The following is a 12,157-nucleotide window of genomic DNA, read 5'->3' as shown; positions in this document are numbered from 1 at the left end:
TGGATACAATCTCTCCCACATGCTCCAGGTGGCTTCTAATGCCTGACTCCCCGCAGAAGCCTCTATTTGCACATCTTAAACCACTTATTGGATTTGAACAGGATTTTTCAGCCTGAGTGCAGTAACAGTGTTCACTTGTGTAATATTTGTAAATCCAGACTTTGCATTTTACTCACCAAATCATCCTCCGAAGACACTCCGCAGCGCCTTTGTGCGTCCCTGCATCTCCTTTTTTTACATTAGATTGTGCCCATTTCCAGTGACTAAAAAGTATACTGATAAATATATTTTCACCATGTTAGCATGCGCAAAGAGAAGCAATTCAATTACCAGTCTTCATCAGGTGGTGCTTTCTCTGTCTCTTAAATCCTCAGGGGTTGCGTTCAAGTTCAAGGAGGTTACTGGGAAAGGCTCTGTTGAACATTTGTTCGGATCTACATTTTCTACTGTATCAGTTTTTCTCTATCGGTTTCTTTAAATCACTGTGCTTAAGACCTTTGCTAGGTGTCCATAATACTTTAGCATGCCACCCTTCGGCCTGCAGAATTCAAGGTTGTAATTCTTACAGCTAGGACTTGGAAGTGATCTGGGCAAACACTTTATTTGCTATGAATGCACTAATGGGCAGCAACCTTCAGGCACGTGTTCTCTCTGTCCTTGTATGTCGGCAACAACCTTTAAGAGTTTCTAAAATCACATCTCTACCTATATATCTAATGCAAGTACAATTTCAGTAACTTCGGAATGCATTCGTTTGCCAATAAACAGGAACAACAAATGCCTATGTTATGTATGTAATGGCCTACATCTGACTATGAAACCGAGCCACTAGGAAATAGTACTTCTTAACTAGGTACACTAACTAGAATTTATTTTGTAATCACTTATTTGCAGCTTAGTTTTTGTTCTAAATGTTCTTCTCTTTGAATCCTCTAGGATTCTGAAAAGTAGAAACAAAAATGGTGATTACTGTAGCTTCGAAGTATCCTTCACTGAATTCTCTGAAGTACAGACTGAGCATGCATGCACATCAGCAGACACCATATAATAAGCCAAGGAATCAAAACATATCCTGAAGTCAATAACTCTATGTTAAGAGAGATCCACATTCTACAAGGAATATTTCCTCTCCTTTCTTTTTTTTTTCTTTTCATTGTTTCTTTTTATTTATTTATTTATTTTTAACTTTAAAAATTAATTTTATAGAGAACTTTGAATGTGTGTACATAGGATTTGATCACGACCTCACCCCAACTCCTGCTCCAAACTGCTCCCAAATGTATTTCCTCAACTTCTTTTTTTTTTATTAACGACTTTATTTTGCAAAACAAAGATAAATGTAAAGATTTTAAACATTTTTTTGCTTAAAATTATACATTTTTGTCAGTACTGTTTTTTCAGACATTTAAATAAATTTTACATAAAACCATGTGAATATGTTTTTTAGTCAGTACTTGATTTTTTTCAAGGGCTTGACAGTATGCATTGAAAACGTACTAGTTGCAATAAGCGTAAAGTACATGCAAAACAAAACGCAACATGGAAATAGTCAAAGTCTTCTTGTTTTGTGAATATATGTATATTTTTTGTTTTCTTTATTTCTTGGACTTCATACAGTCTGTGAGTTGTTTCTGGGGGAGTGCAAGCCTCTGGGGTTAGCATCCCACTATCAGTGACTGCATATTATGTCTGTTCTTTTGTGACTGGGTTATCTCACTCAGGATGATCTTCTCTAGATGCAGCCATTTTCTTAAGAATTTGGTTAAGTCATTGTTTCTGGTGGCTGAGTAGTATTCCATTGTGTATATGTACCACAATTTTTGTATCCATTCTTCTTCTGAAGGACATCTGGGTTCCTTCCAGCTTCTGGCTATTATAAATAGAGCCGCTATGAACATTGTGGTGCATATATCTTTGTTGTGTATTAAAGTGTCTCTGGGGTATATGCCCAGAAGTGGAATAGCTGGGTCTTCAGGTAGTACTATATCCAATTTTCTGAGGTATCGCCAGACAGATTTCCAGAGTGGTTGTATTAGCTTGCAACTTTCCTCTCCTTTCATCTGGATTCAACACTGGCTTTCTGGAAAATCCTGAAACTGTATATGATGTTATTCAAAATATTCAGCAAGCACATTTCACAATATTCACCATATACAAAAATCCTAGAAAATTGTAAATATCGTAAGACCCTTTGTATTAAGAGGGAAACTCACTCATAATGCCAGAGCAGAATCAACCCTCTTAATTAAAAAAGTAAGCAAGGCACATTTGAGTTTCTTAAAATCTCTATGTGTTATGTCATTGGCTCTGTGTACATGGGTATATTCATACACTCACTGTCCTTAAAAGGGTGAGATGCTTTAAGAGCAGATTGTGGTAACAGCCCTGTCCTCAAGTTTAGCTGAACAGGTGGTTGTTGATATCTGCTACACCTCTTTCTCACTCCATTCCTCTTGTTATATCTTGCCATCTGTCTTCTGACTTCTCATCACTCAGATGTAGTCATAAATATATTGACGATACGTGATTTAACCAACACGTGATTTGACAGTATGAAAGCACATGCTGCAAGAATGAAAAGTCACTGCTAAACAAATTCAGTCATTTGCTTTATTCTGACCCACAGGCCCAGCAAAGATGAAGTATAATTAGGACTCAGTTCTCTGTCTGATAGGGATAACCAGAGCTAAGGGGCTTCTGTTCATGCTGAGTGTCTGTCTCTTTACTACTCAAAACTATCTCCATCCTTCCTACATTGATACCCCAGCCTTCAACAGTGATCCCCTTTCCTATCAGCTCACTTGGGATGGCACAGTACTTCTGTTACACTCCCTCCTCACATGACAGTCACTTAAGAGAACTGTCCCAACACATTCAGCTATGTGTCCCTGCCATTTGAGTATTTTTAGCCCCTCCACAGATATATCCCTACCCTACATTTCTACAGTCTCGAGATAACGATTGCTAGACATATTCAACTCCAGCAAGGACAGGCCTTCATGTCTTTCTGAGAGGAGCAATCTCATCACCTCATATCGCTCAGTAGCACACTGAGCTTCTCATTCAGAACAGCCTAGACAAAAGTCTAAGTTTTCTCATTAAAGACAAGAGAGCAAAGTAGGAACATAGAATCCTCTAATTATGCCACTGCCACATCAAAGATAACAACACCATAACACTGTAACACTGCAAGGTGACCTCATATTCTGATGTGACTATATTCCTGTCAATAGGACAGAATTTTTTATTTCTGTGGATTGTTATGAATTGTAATTTTTTTTAGTTACGTTGCATGACGTTCCTTGATTTCTTTTTCTTAAATACCACAACGTCTAACAATAAACAGAGAAGATTACTTTGGAAAGACAATGTGATTTTGTGGTATGTAGTCATAATCAGGTGAAGCATGCGCACTTGCACACACACATACACACACACACACACACACACAGAAAGAGAGAGAGAGAGAAAGAGAGAGAGAGAGAGAGAGAGGGAGGGAGGGAGGGAGGGAGGGAGGGAGGGAAGGAGGGAGAGGGAGAGGGAGAGGGAGGGAGAGGGAGGGAGAATACATTATAGAAAGAACATCATGAAGGAAAGAAGCAGGCTGTCACCAGAACACCAGATTGTCTACATTGACCATGGCATCACTACACTATATAGAACAGAATGTGGTGTCACTTCAGGAACTGACTAGTCAAGATATGAAACTCTATTTCTATTCTTCATGTTTGCACAGACCTGTGCTATTGAAGGGTACATTAGAAAGACAGAATGTAGTCATTCTGTGAACTCTTAGGAAAATGGCTCCCAAGGTTGCCAACTAAGGAACAACCTTTACTTTCCCATCATGCTGTCTGGAATTTCAGTTTCCCATAACATTTAGTATTTATACAAGGTAGACCCTTCTGAAGGGCCTTCTACAGCAACTCTGAGAAATATATCCTGCCATGGCCAGTGGCAAGATCCAGTAAAGCATAATGGCACTTTCAGGCATGTTTATTTAAAAAAAGAAAGGAAATGAAAGTTTTGGAAGAGCTGCTGGATATTTCTACAGGGAATGTGCTAGAGTCAGAGTGGATGAGGAAAATCGAACAACCCAGAAAAAGCAATGAACACAGACAGAAGTTGAGTAAAGCTAAGGTAATGAATAAAGGCAGTTAATCATAAATATACTTAAAATGCCCAGGCTTGGAAGAAGCCACAAAGCAAAGAGAATGCATGTGAGATTTGCTCTAAGAAAATAACAGTGGTAGAGGTTGCATTTGGATTGGAAAAACAAATGATTTGAAGAATCCTCCTAAGCTTTCCTTAGGCCACCTCACTTCACGCTCCTCGCAGCAGCTTCACCGAGTCTAGGGTAGTAGTGTCATACTCATGTGGATACAGGATGTTACAGAATGTTCTCATTGTTTGGGGAAACATTTCGGTGAGCTGTGTTTGGGAATAGCACATGTCTCTTATTTACTTTTCTGTCCTTGATTTTCCCCAGCACATTCCTTCTCCCTTTGGCCATGATGACTGGCAACGTCCAATATAACTACTGTTACCCAGCTTGCACTCCGGTTGTCTCGGCGGCTAATTACCTCGAGTCCATGACTGACAAAGAACAGAAAAATATCGTGGCCCTGAATTCCAGAGCTCTTCATTCCCATAATCATCATCTATACAGTATTAACCTCTGCTAAGAAGAGCTCAATTACCATAAAGCTGTAATCTCAGACTGACTGTCTTCTGTAGAGGTTTAAGATTTGAATTTCATATTCCTTTTTACTGCCAGGTGTCTCTTTTTCTTTATCATCTTATAGCTGTATCTTCTTTAAGAGTTTCTTGAGTCAGACATGAACAACCATACCCAGACTAGTCATTCTCTTGAGATTAAAGAATACAGATATTTATCTTAAGCCTAGTGATTATCATAGCCAGTTAATCTTACACTAAGGAACATTATTATTTATCCATTTAGTGCCCGGCAGTGAACTTAACGAGTAGTCTTCAAGACCTATGCACAAGCCCTGACGTAGGAACTACTGCTGTGGTATCTGGATGCCAGTGTCCTGGGTGTCTTCTGCCACCACAGAATTAAACCAACACTGCTGCAGGTTTTGCTCCATCTTCCAAATTACTTTTAACCATTTAGTTTTAAATGCTTCGTGAGCCTAAGTTGATGACAAAGATTCAAAGGTCAAGACTGTGCATTAAGGGGGTGAATCTAAATGGTCCAATGTTAAAAAGAATATTTTTTTTTAAAGCTCAAAATAGGATTTTCACAAAACTGAACCTCAGGCTTTCATCCATAGGGTCCCTGGGAAAGAGCTTCCATTGCATTACAGATGTCTGAGTCTTTTCTTGTGACAGTTGAGCCTGCTCAATACGAGCCATCCCCCTCTCTCCCTGTGTAGCTGACATGCTTCCATGCATAAAAATTAATGTTCCCATTTCAACTGTCTCATTTGGCAGGAGCAAGTTTGCAGCCAAAGCAAACACGAAGGAGGGAAAGAAATAAAGCACAAACAAGAGGAATGAAGGGTGCACTGGGGACCCTGCAAACTGAGAAGCAGTGCTTCGTGCCTTATAACAGCCAATAAATGGCTATCATAGTTTTTGAAATGGATACCAACCTGATGCTCCACAGCTCACAATAAACACTAAGGAACAAGACAATACCTTTGAAATGAGTAGCAAGTATTAAAGCTTAAATCAAAATTCTAAGGAAATGGGGAACAGGCTGGGATGGTAAAGGACTTGCTGAAGAAGCATGAGGACCTGAACGTAGACGTCTATCACTAACATAAAAGACCAAGCATGGAGTCAAACATCAGTCATGCCAGAGCTGAGGAGACACAGATAGGTAGCTCTTTGGAGCTCACTGGCTAACTAGCCTAGCAAAATTGGTAAGCTGTAGGTACAGTGAAACATTAAAGAGCCATGTTTGTATACCCCTGATATTTACCTTTGACCCCAAATAACATTCCCACACAGGTTTTTCTGCATGTAAAAGTGTACATGTCTTCCAAACACATGCAAATTATAACTGTAGGAATATTAGGTGTGTTGTATGACTTTGTCTTCTCTATGAAGTCCTTTTTCTCTTAAACTTTCACTAAGAGAATATTCATTAATTTTCCATTAATTATATCCTACCTATCTATTTGTCTTTGTCACACACACACACACACACACACACACACACACACACACACACACCACATACACACAGACTCATTTGACCTTAATCCACTATTAACTTTACAAAGCATCAGTTCTGTTACTTTATTCACAGGCTTCAACCAAGGACAATTGCTTAAGGTCAAAGTCCTGCATTTCCCCATCTTTTCTAAAACTGTGACAGCTTCAGAAAGTTTGTTGTAGACTTCTATTTACAAAGAAGACTCAGAGTGTATGGAGTTTGCTTGCATAATAAAAGGAGATGGAGACACAACAGAAAAAGGAACATATTACATAAAAATGTGTAAGGTATAATTTTTAAAATACAAATAATAAAAGTAATATGGGTTTAATAATTATTCACACTTAGACTGCACAGTGAAACCATTTACCATTTAACTAAGTATTTATAGAATTATTATTTATAGAATTAGCTAATCATTAACTTTGCAATTATAGAAAATCAATATTGAAACCATCCATATATGCATTATAGTATATATGTATTTATGTGTGTATGTATGTATGCATGATGATAAAATGACTGTATGGAAATATTAAGAGTAAAAGGAGAAAGAAAACATTTTGGGGAAACACCTGGAGATGGAGTAAAACATAAACGTACTGGCACAGTGCTCCTGATCAGTTTAGGCCAAAAGGTACAGAGTAAGTCCGTGGATTTATACGTGGTCCTGCTCACTCGATGTTCTTACAGGTCCTAGAAATAAGATGCATTTCCCTCCAAAGGAGAACAGATTGAAAGTTTATATTTTTTTCTATCACATCCTAGTCTATTAAGGAGACGAAGCAAAATAAATGGCAGAATGAATGTAAGGCCCAGTGTTTGATCCCTAAGTATGTGGACCTATAACTCTAGCAGTAAAACTTTCAAAAGTGAACGACCCTTTTTATGTGTACTTTTGTTTGTCTTGGGTTCCAATCGAGTTACAAAGAAAGTCTATAAAAGGAGTTTCATTCTGTAACTTTAGCACTCGATTCAGGTTGTCAAAATAATGAAGGAATGGATATAGTTTAAAAGAACTATGTCTGCATGCCATTAGAGTACATAGAAAATTTAATTACTGAAAGAGATGCATTGATATCTGGAGTTAATGAGGGCAAAGAAAAATAGAAGCCACAGGGGGTTTTTTGGGTATTTTTGTGGGGTGGGGTTTGCATAATTTTCATTTGCCTTCTACACCACGTGCTTCCTTAGAATTTTGTTTAATGTCAAAACTTGCTTGATTGAATGAATAGCAAATGTCTCTCATATGCTGCATCACAATTTAATATTTCTATAATTCTTATAGGGACACATGAATAGATCTTGTTTAATTTCAACTTCAAAATAAGCGGTCCATTGCATGGGCTGTGAATTGGCGTGTTTGAGAACATACAGACAGGTTATTATGAAGAAATGATAAGCACACAGACCAACGTGCAGCACTGTAACCCTTCAGCAATCCCATGGTGGCCTGGTATAACAGAAGGCAACAGTGCCAACTTAAGAATGGGGAGAAGATGCCCATAGCTTTCGTAGTTTCCTCCTCAGATGTGGACAAGGAGCTTCCATTCCCTTGCATGTTATTTCATTTTGTTCTATAGTGGCTAAGAACCCCACAGCTGTGACCACTTGTCACATTTCTACCACAATGTCTTCTGTGGGTTTTTCTTTTACTTCCTATGATGAATACAATAGGATTATGATATCTTTAAAATGTAGTCTCTGCTCCAGTGTAGAGGAAACTTCTTCTACCCTCTTGCTATTATATGGACCCAAAGAACACATTCCAAGCTTACATAGAAGCCACAGTCTCAGTCTAAGCAGGGAACTCTGAAGATATACAATAAGATTGTTTGCCAAATTCCTCAATGTTCCCCATTTTCTCACTCCTGCCTGAGAAAGTAGGAGGGAGTTCAAGGTCAAGAACAACCACCAGGTAATGCACAACACTGAGGAAAGCACCATTCCTCCTCCTGTCAAGAAGGGGGATTTTTCTGCCTCCTCAAATGCTCTGTCCTTCATAACCATCTCAGAACGTGAAACTCCAAAGCATGGACGGTCCCACTTGTCCTTCAGCAGGCGATCAGTACATGTCTCCACACTGCTGGCACAGACAAAGTTCAAATGAACAAACACCTCAGTTCCATTGCAAATGTCCCTCATCTCAAAGCAATTAAATGTATGCCCACGGGACATGAGTTTTATAAACCTTTGTATAAGTTATCATAGAAAGTGGGTGTGACCCCCATCCCAACAGATCCAACTCAGGATGAAGAAGACAAGAGTGCTTGAAATATTATGCAATTCCTCACCCTTTCTAACTGCAGTGTGTTGCAATTTGTCCCCTGCTCTCCTTTCTCCATAACCAGCCAAGTAATGCCATGCTGATGGGAAGAGTGAACTTGCTCCATGAACGGGTCAATGAACCTCCAAGATGGTCCCTAGTAATCTATAGCTCTAGTAACCATTATCTTTGGTGTAGTTTCATCTCCAAATGTATTAAGGATTGCTCCATTTGATCAGAATAACAGAGAAAAGGCGATAATGTATGAGCTCCCATGCTAGATGGTAAAATGTGCACAGCTTCTGCTTAGGTTATTTTTAGAAACAGCCTTGAGAGGATACCATAAGGCATCTAAGCCACCTTGTGTATTCTTTGACCCAATAGCCTTCCTCAAAGAAAACTCTCAGTTCCTGTAAAGCTTTTTAATGATTGGGTCCTGTTTTTCATAAAACCTGTAAAGATCCATAAAAATAATCGACTGTTATTTCTCTTTTTAGATCCATTTGACTATATTTCCTTTACTGTAAATTTTACCTTTCCAAGCTCAAAGCCTAAACTTTCTTTTATGTTAAAAACTGAGGGTTAAAAAATGGTCAGCAGTTTCTTCTCTTTACAGAGGACCTTAGTTCAATAATATGGTTGCAGGGATTAAAACAAAATGCATCATATTCTAGCCTAGAAATCTCTTCACATGCAAAAAATACAAAAATAAGTTTATTTTACTTTTATGGATGCTTTTGCGTTTATGTATGTATGTGCCTAGTGCCTGTGGGGGCATTGGATCTCCCAGTTTTTTTATACAGAAGAAAGAGAGACCTGTGGTTTTTATACTCTATGAAAAAATATAATCCATTTACCTTTAGTATTTTTACTGATAAATGCTTTCAAATTCATAATTGTTGTATACCTATAATTGATACAAATTCTTTTTAGTAACATTTTTATTAGATATTCTCTGTATTTACATTTCAAATGTTATCTGCTTTTCCCTCACTCCCCTCCCCCTCCCCTTACTTCCATGAAGGTGCTGCCTCTCTCAACTGCCTTCTCCACCTCAGTGCCTTGGCATTCACCTACACTGGGAAATGTGCCTTTACTGGACCAATGGCCTCTTCTCCCATTGATGCCAGACAATGTTATCCTCTGCTACATATGCAACTGGAGCCAAGGGTCTCTACATGTGTGCTCATTGGTTGGTGTTTTAGTCCCTGAGAGTTCTGGAGGGTATGGTTGGTTGATAATGCTGTTCTTCCCATGGGGTTGTGAACCCTTTCAGCTCCTTCATTCCTTTCTCTACCTCCTTCATTGGGGTCCCCGTGTTCAGTCTGATGGTTAGCTGCAAGCCTCCTCAATTGTATCTGTATGATTCTGGCAGAGCCTCTGATGAAGCATCCACATCAGGTTCCTGCCATTAAGCACTTTTTGGCATCAGCAATAGTGCTTGAGTTTGGTGGCTGCATATGACATGGATCCCCAGGTGAGGCAGTCCCTGAGTGATCTTTTCTTCAACCCCTGATCCTCTATTTGTCCCTGTATTTCCTCACATGAGTGTTTTTGTTCTCCCTTCTAAGAAAGACTGAGGCATCTGCATTCTGGCCCTCCTTCTTTTTGAGCTTCATAAGGTCTGTGAATTGCTTTCTGGGCATTCCGAGCTTTTTGTGCTGGTATCCACTTATCAGTGAGTCCGGACTATGAGTGTTCTTTTGGGACTGGGTTATATATGATATAGCTTGAGTAGTTGAGCTCCTTTTTCTATTTTAACAAAGAGAGAACTAAGGTACTGGCAAGTTTAGCAGCCGGCCCTAACCCACAGGGGAGGCAGAGGTGATGTGAACCTAGCACCCTGCTCTACAGCCTGTGCCCTCACCCTGTCTGGGTTGTTCGCTCTGTCCATATTCACTGACTGAGAGACACAAAGAGTGAACAAATGATTTGCGACATGATTCATAGACCCAGTTAACAGGCAGGTTTGAGTCCCTATTTTGTGCCAGGAACTACATTTTACCTCCCCTTTGGTCAGAGCACTTTGTAGACAATTAAAGAATTTGTGTTAAAGGACAGAAACTCAGAAACTGAGTGTCCCTGAGCTCAATTCATGAAACCAGTTTTCAATACAGAGTCTATTCAAATGGAACTTTTTAGGTACATTTACTTTTATTTTCATTAAAGATTTAATTGGTTTTCCAGATTTATTGTTTAAAATAATCATCTTTGGCCATTATTTTTCAAAGTGACCAGTTGACTATTAATAACATAGATGAAATTTTCTGTATAAAGAGGAATCAAAATCAACTAGGAAATATTCCATATGGTAAAGTGTACAGTTCAATTTCCATGTATAATATTCTCTATAAAATAGACATTTTCCAGAAAAAATATAATGATGAAGTCTTACACAAATAACAGTATTGCCTAATAAAAGAATATTATTAAGAACTCAGAATATCAATAGCAGGTTCCAGAATGGGTCATTATCATGTATAGGAAACATTCTCACTCTGTAAACGTGACACACAGCCATTAACTCAGATTCACATTTGGTTGTTATGGAGACAGATGACAAAGATACCTTTAAAACGTCAAACATGAAGACCACTATCTAGTTTGTGGTTTGCTGAAAGAGAAGCTCTGATGACCATATGTCTCAGGAACCCAAGGGAATTCTTCCTTATTCCCAAGGCCTGTCTTTCTCAGCCTTTGGTTCTGGTGACGGTAAGGATAAAATTGAACCTGCATTCTGATAAGGGTACATAAGATAACATCGATGATAACAAAAGTTAATATTGTCAATTATATTGTAAGTGACCTAATTCTCAGATATCCTCACAAATCAGCCATTGGAAAACAGAACACGAAACTCACAATTGCTATAACTTTATAGTTTATATTGTCTCATCCTTGGAGAATTTCCTAAGCCACTGTCTCATTAAAACTGCAGTACTGGGGAAATAGAAGAACATTTTTTTTTCAATTTGCCTATTTATTTGGAGAACCTTGAGACAGGTTTCTCACTACAGTGAATACAAGGTAGCAATTTAGTACCTGGTCTATAACAAGAATTATTTATAACAACACTGAATAATGTATAAGTTTTGACTGTGACAGTTCTAAGATGTCTTTGGACAGCAATAATGAAGGAGCCTTATTCCAAACACCTTAGAAGCTTGTGAAAGAAATTCCAGTCTAATAGAGTTATGAAGAAGTATCAAATATAAATGAGTTGGTTACATGAACAGAGAAGCTATAAGAAGCTCAAACCCCTGGTGTTCTATTCTGACCCATTACACTGCTCGTATGCTACAATTTCAGATAAGGTGTAACCTTTAAATTCCATCCCTCCACGATGTGAGGTATATTTCCTCCTTGCATTTAAGAGAAAGTCAAGGATTTAGGTAATGATAAATGGCTCTGTAACACTATCATCTCTAGGTTTCTGTCATATAGTTTTTCTTTACTATTTTCATGATAATTTCATTTATGTTGAAAATAGTTATATTTTTCCTTGAAAAAAATATATTTGTAGCTCCTGCAAGTCAGAATGAGATTATAATTAATACTCCAACATTTATAATTGATAACATTTTAATATTTTAAAGTTCTTTTAAAGTGGTTTAAATTTGTCATTATTAATTAATTACATTTTTCATAGTACAAAGTCATTCTGTTGCACAGTGAAGAATTCAAAACAGAGTAGTTTCCTCCTC

Source organism: Micromys minutus, assembly GCF_963924665.1.
Source record: "Micromys minutus genome assembly, chromosome: 26".
Taxonomy (NCBI): Eukaryota; Metazoa; Chordata; class Mammalia; order Rodentia; family Muridae; genus Micromys; species Micromys minutus.
This window is presented reverse-complemented; position numbering follows the sequence as displayed.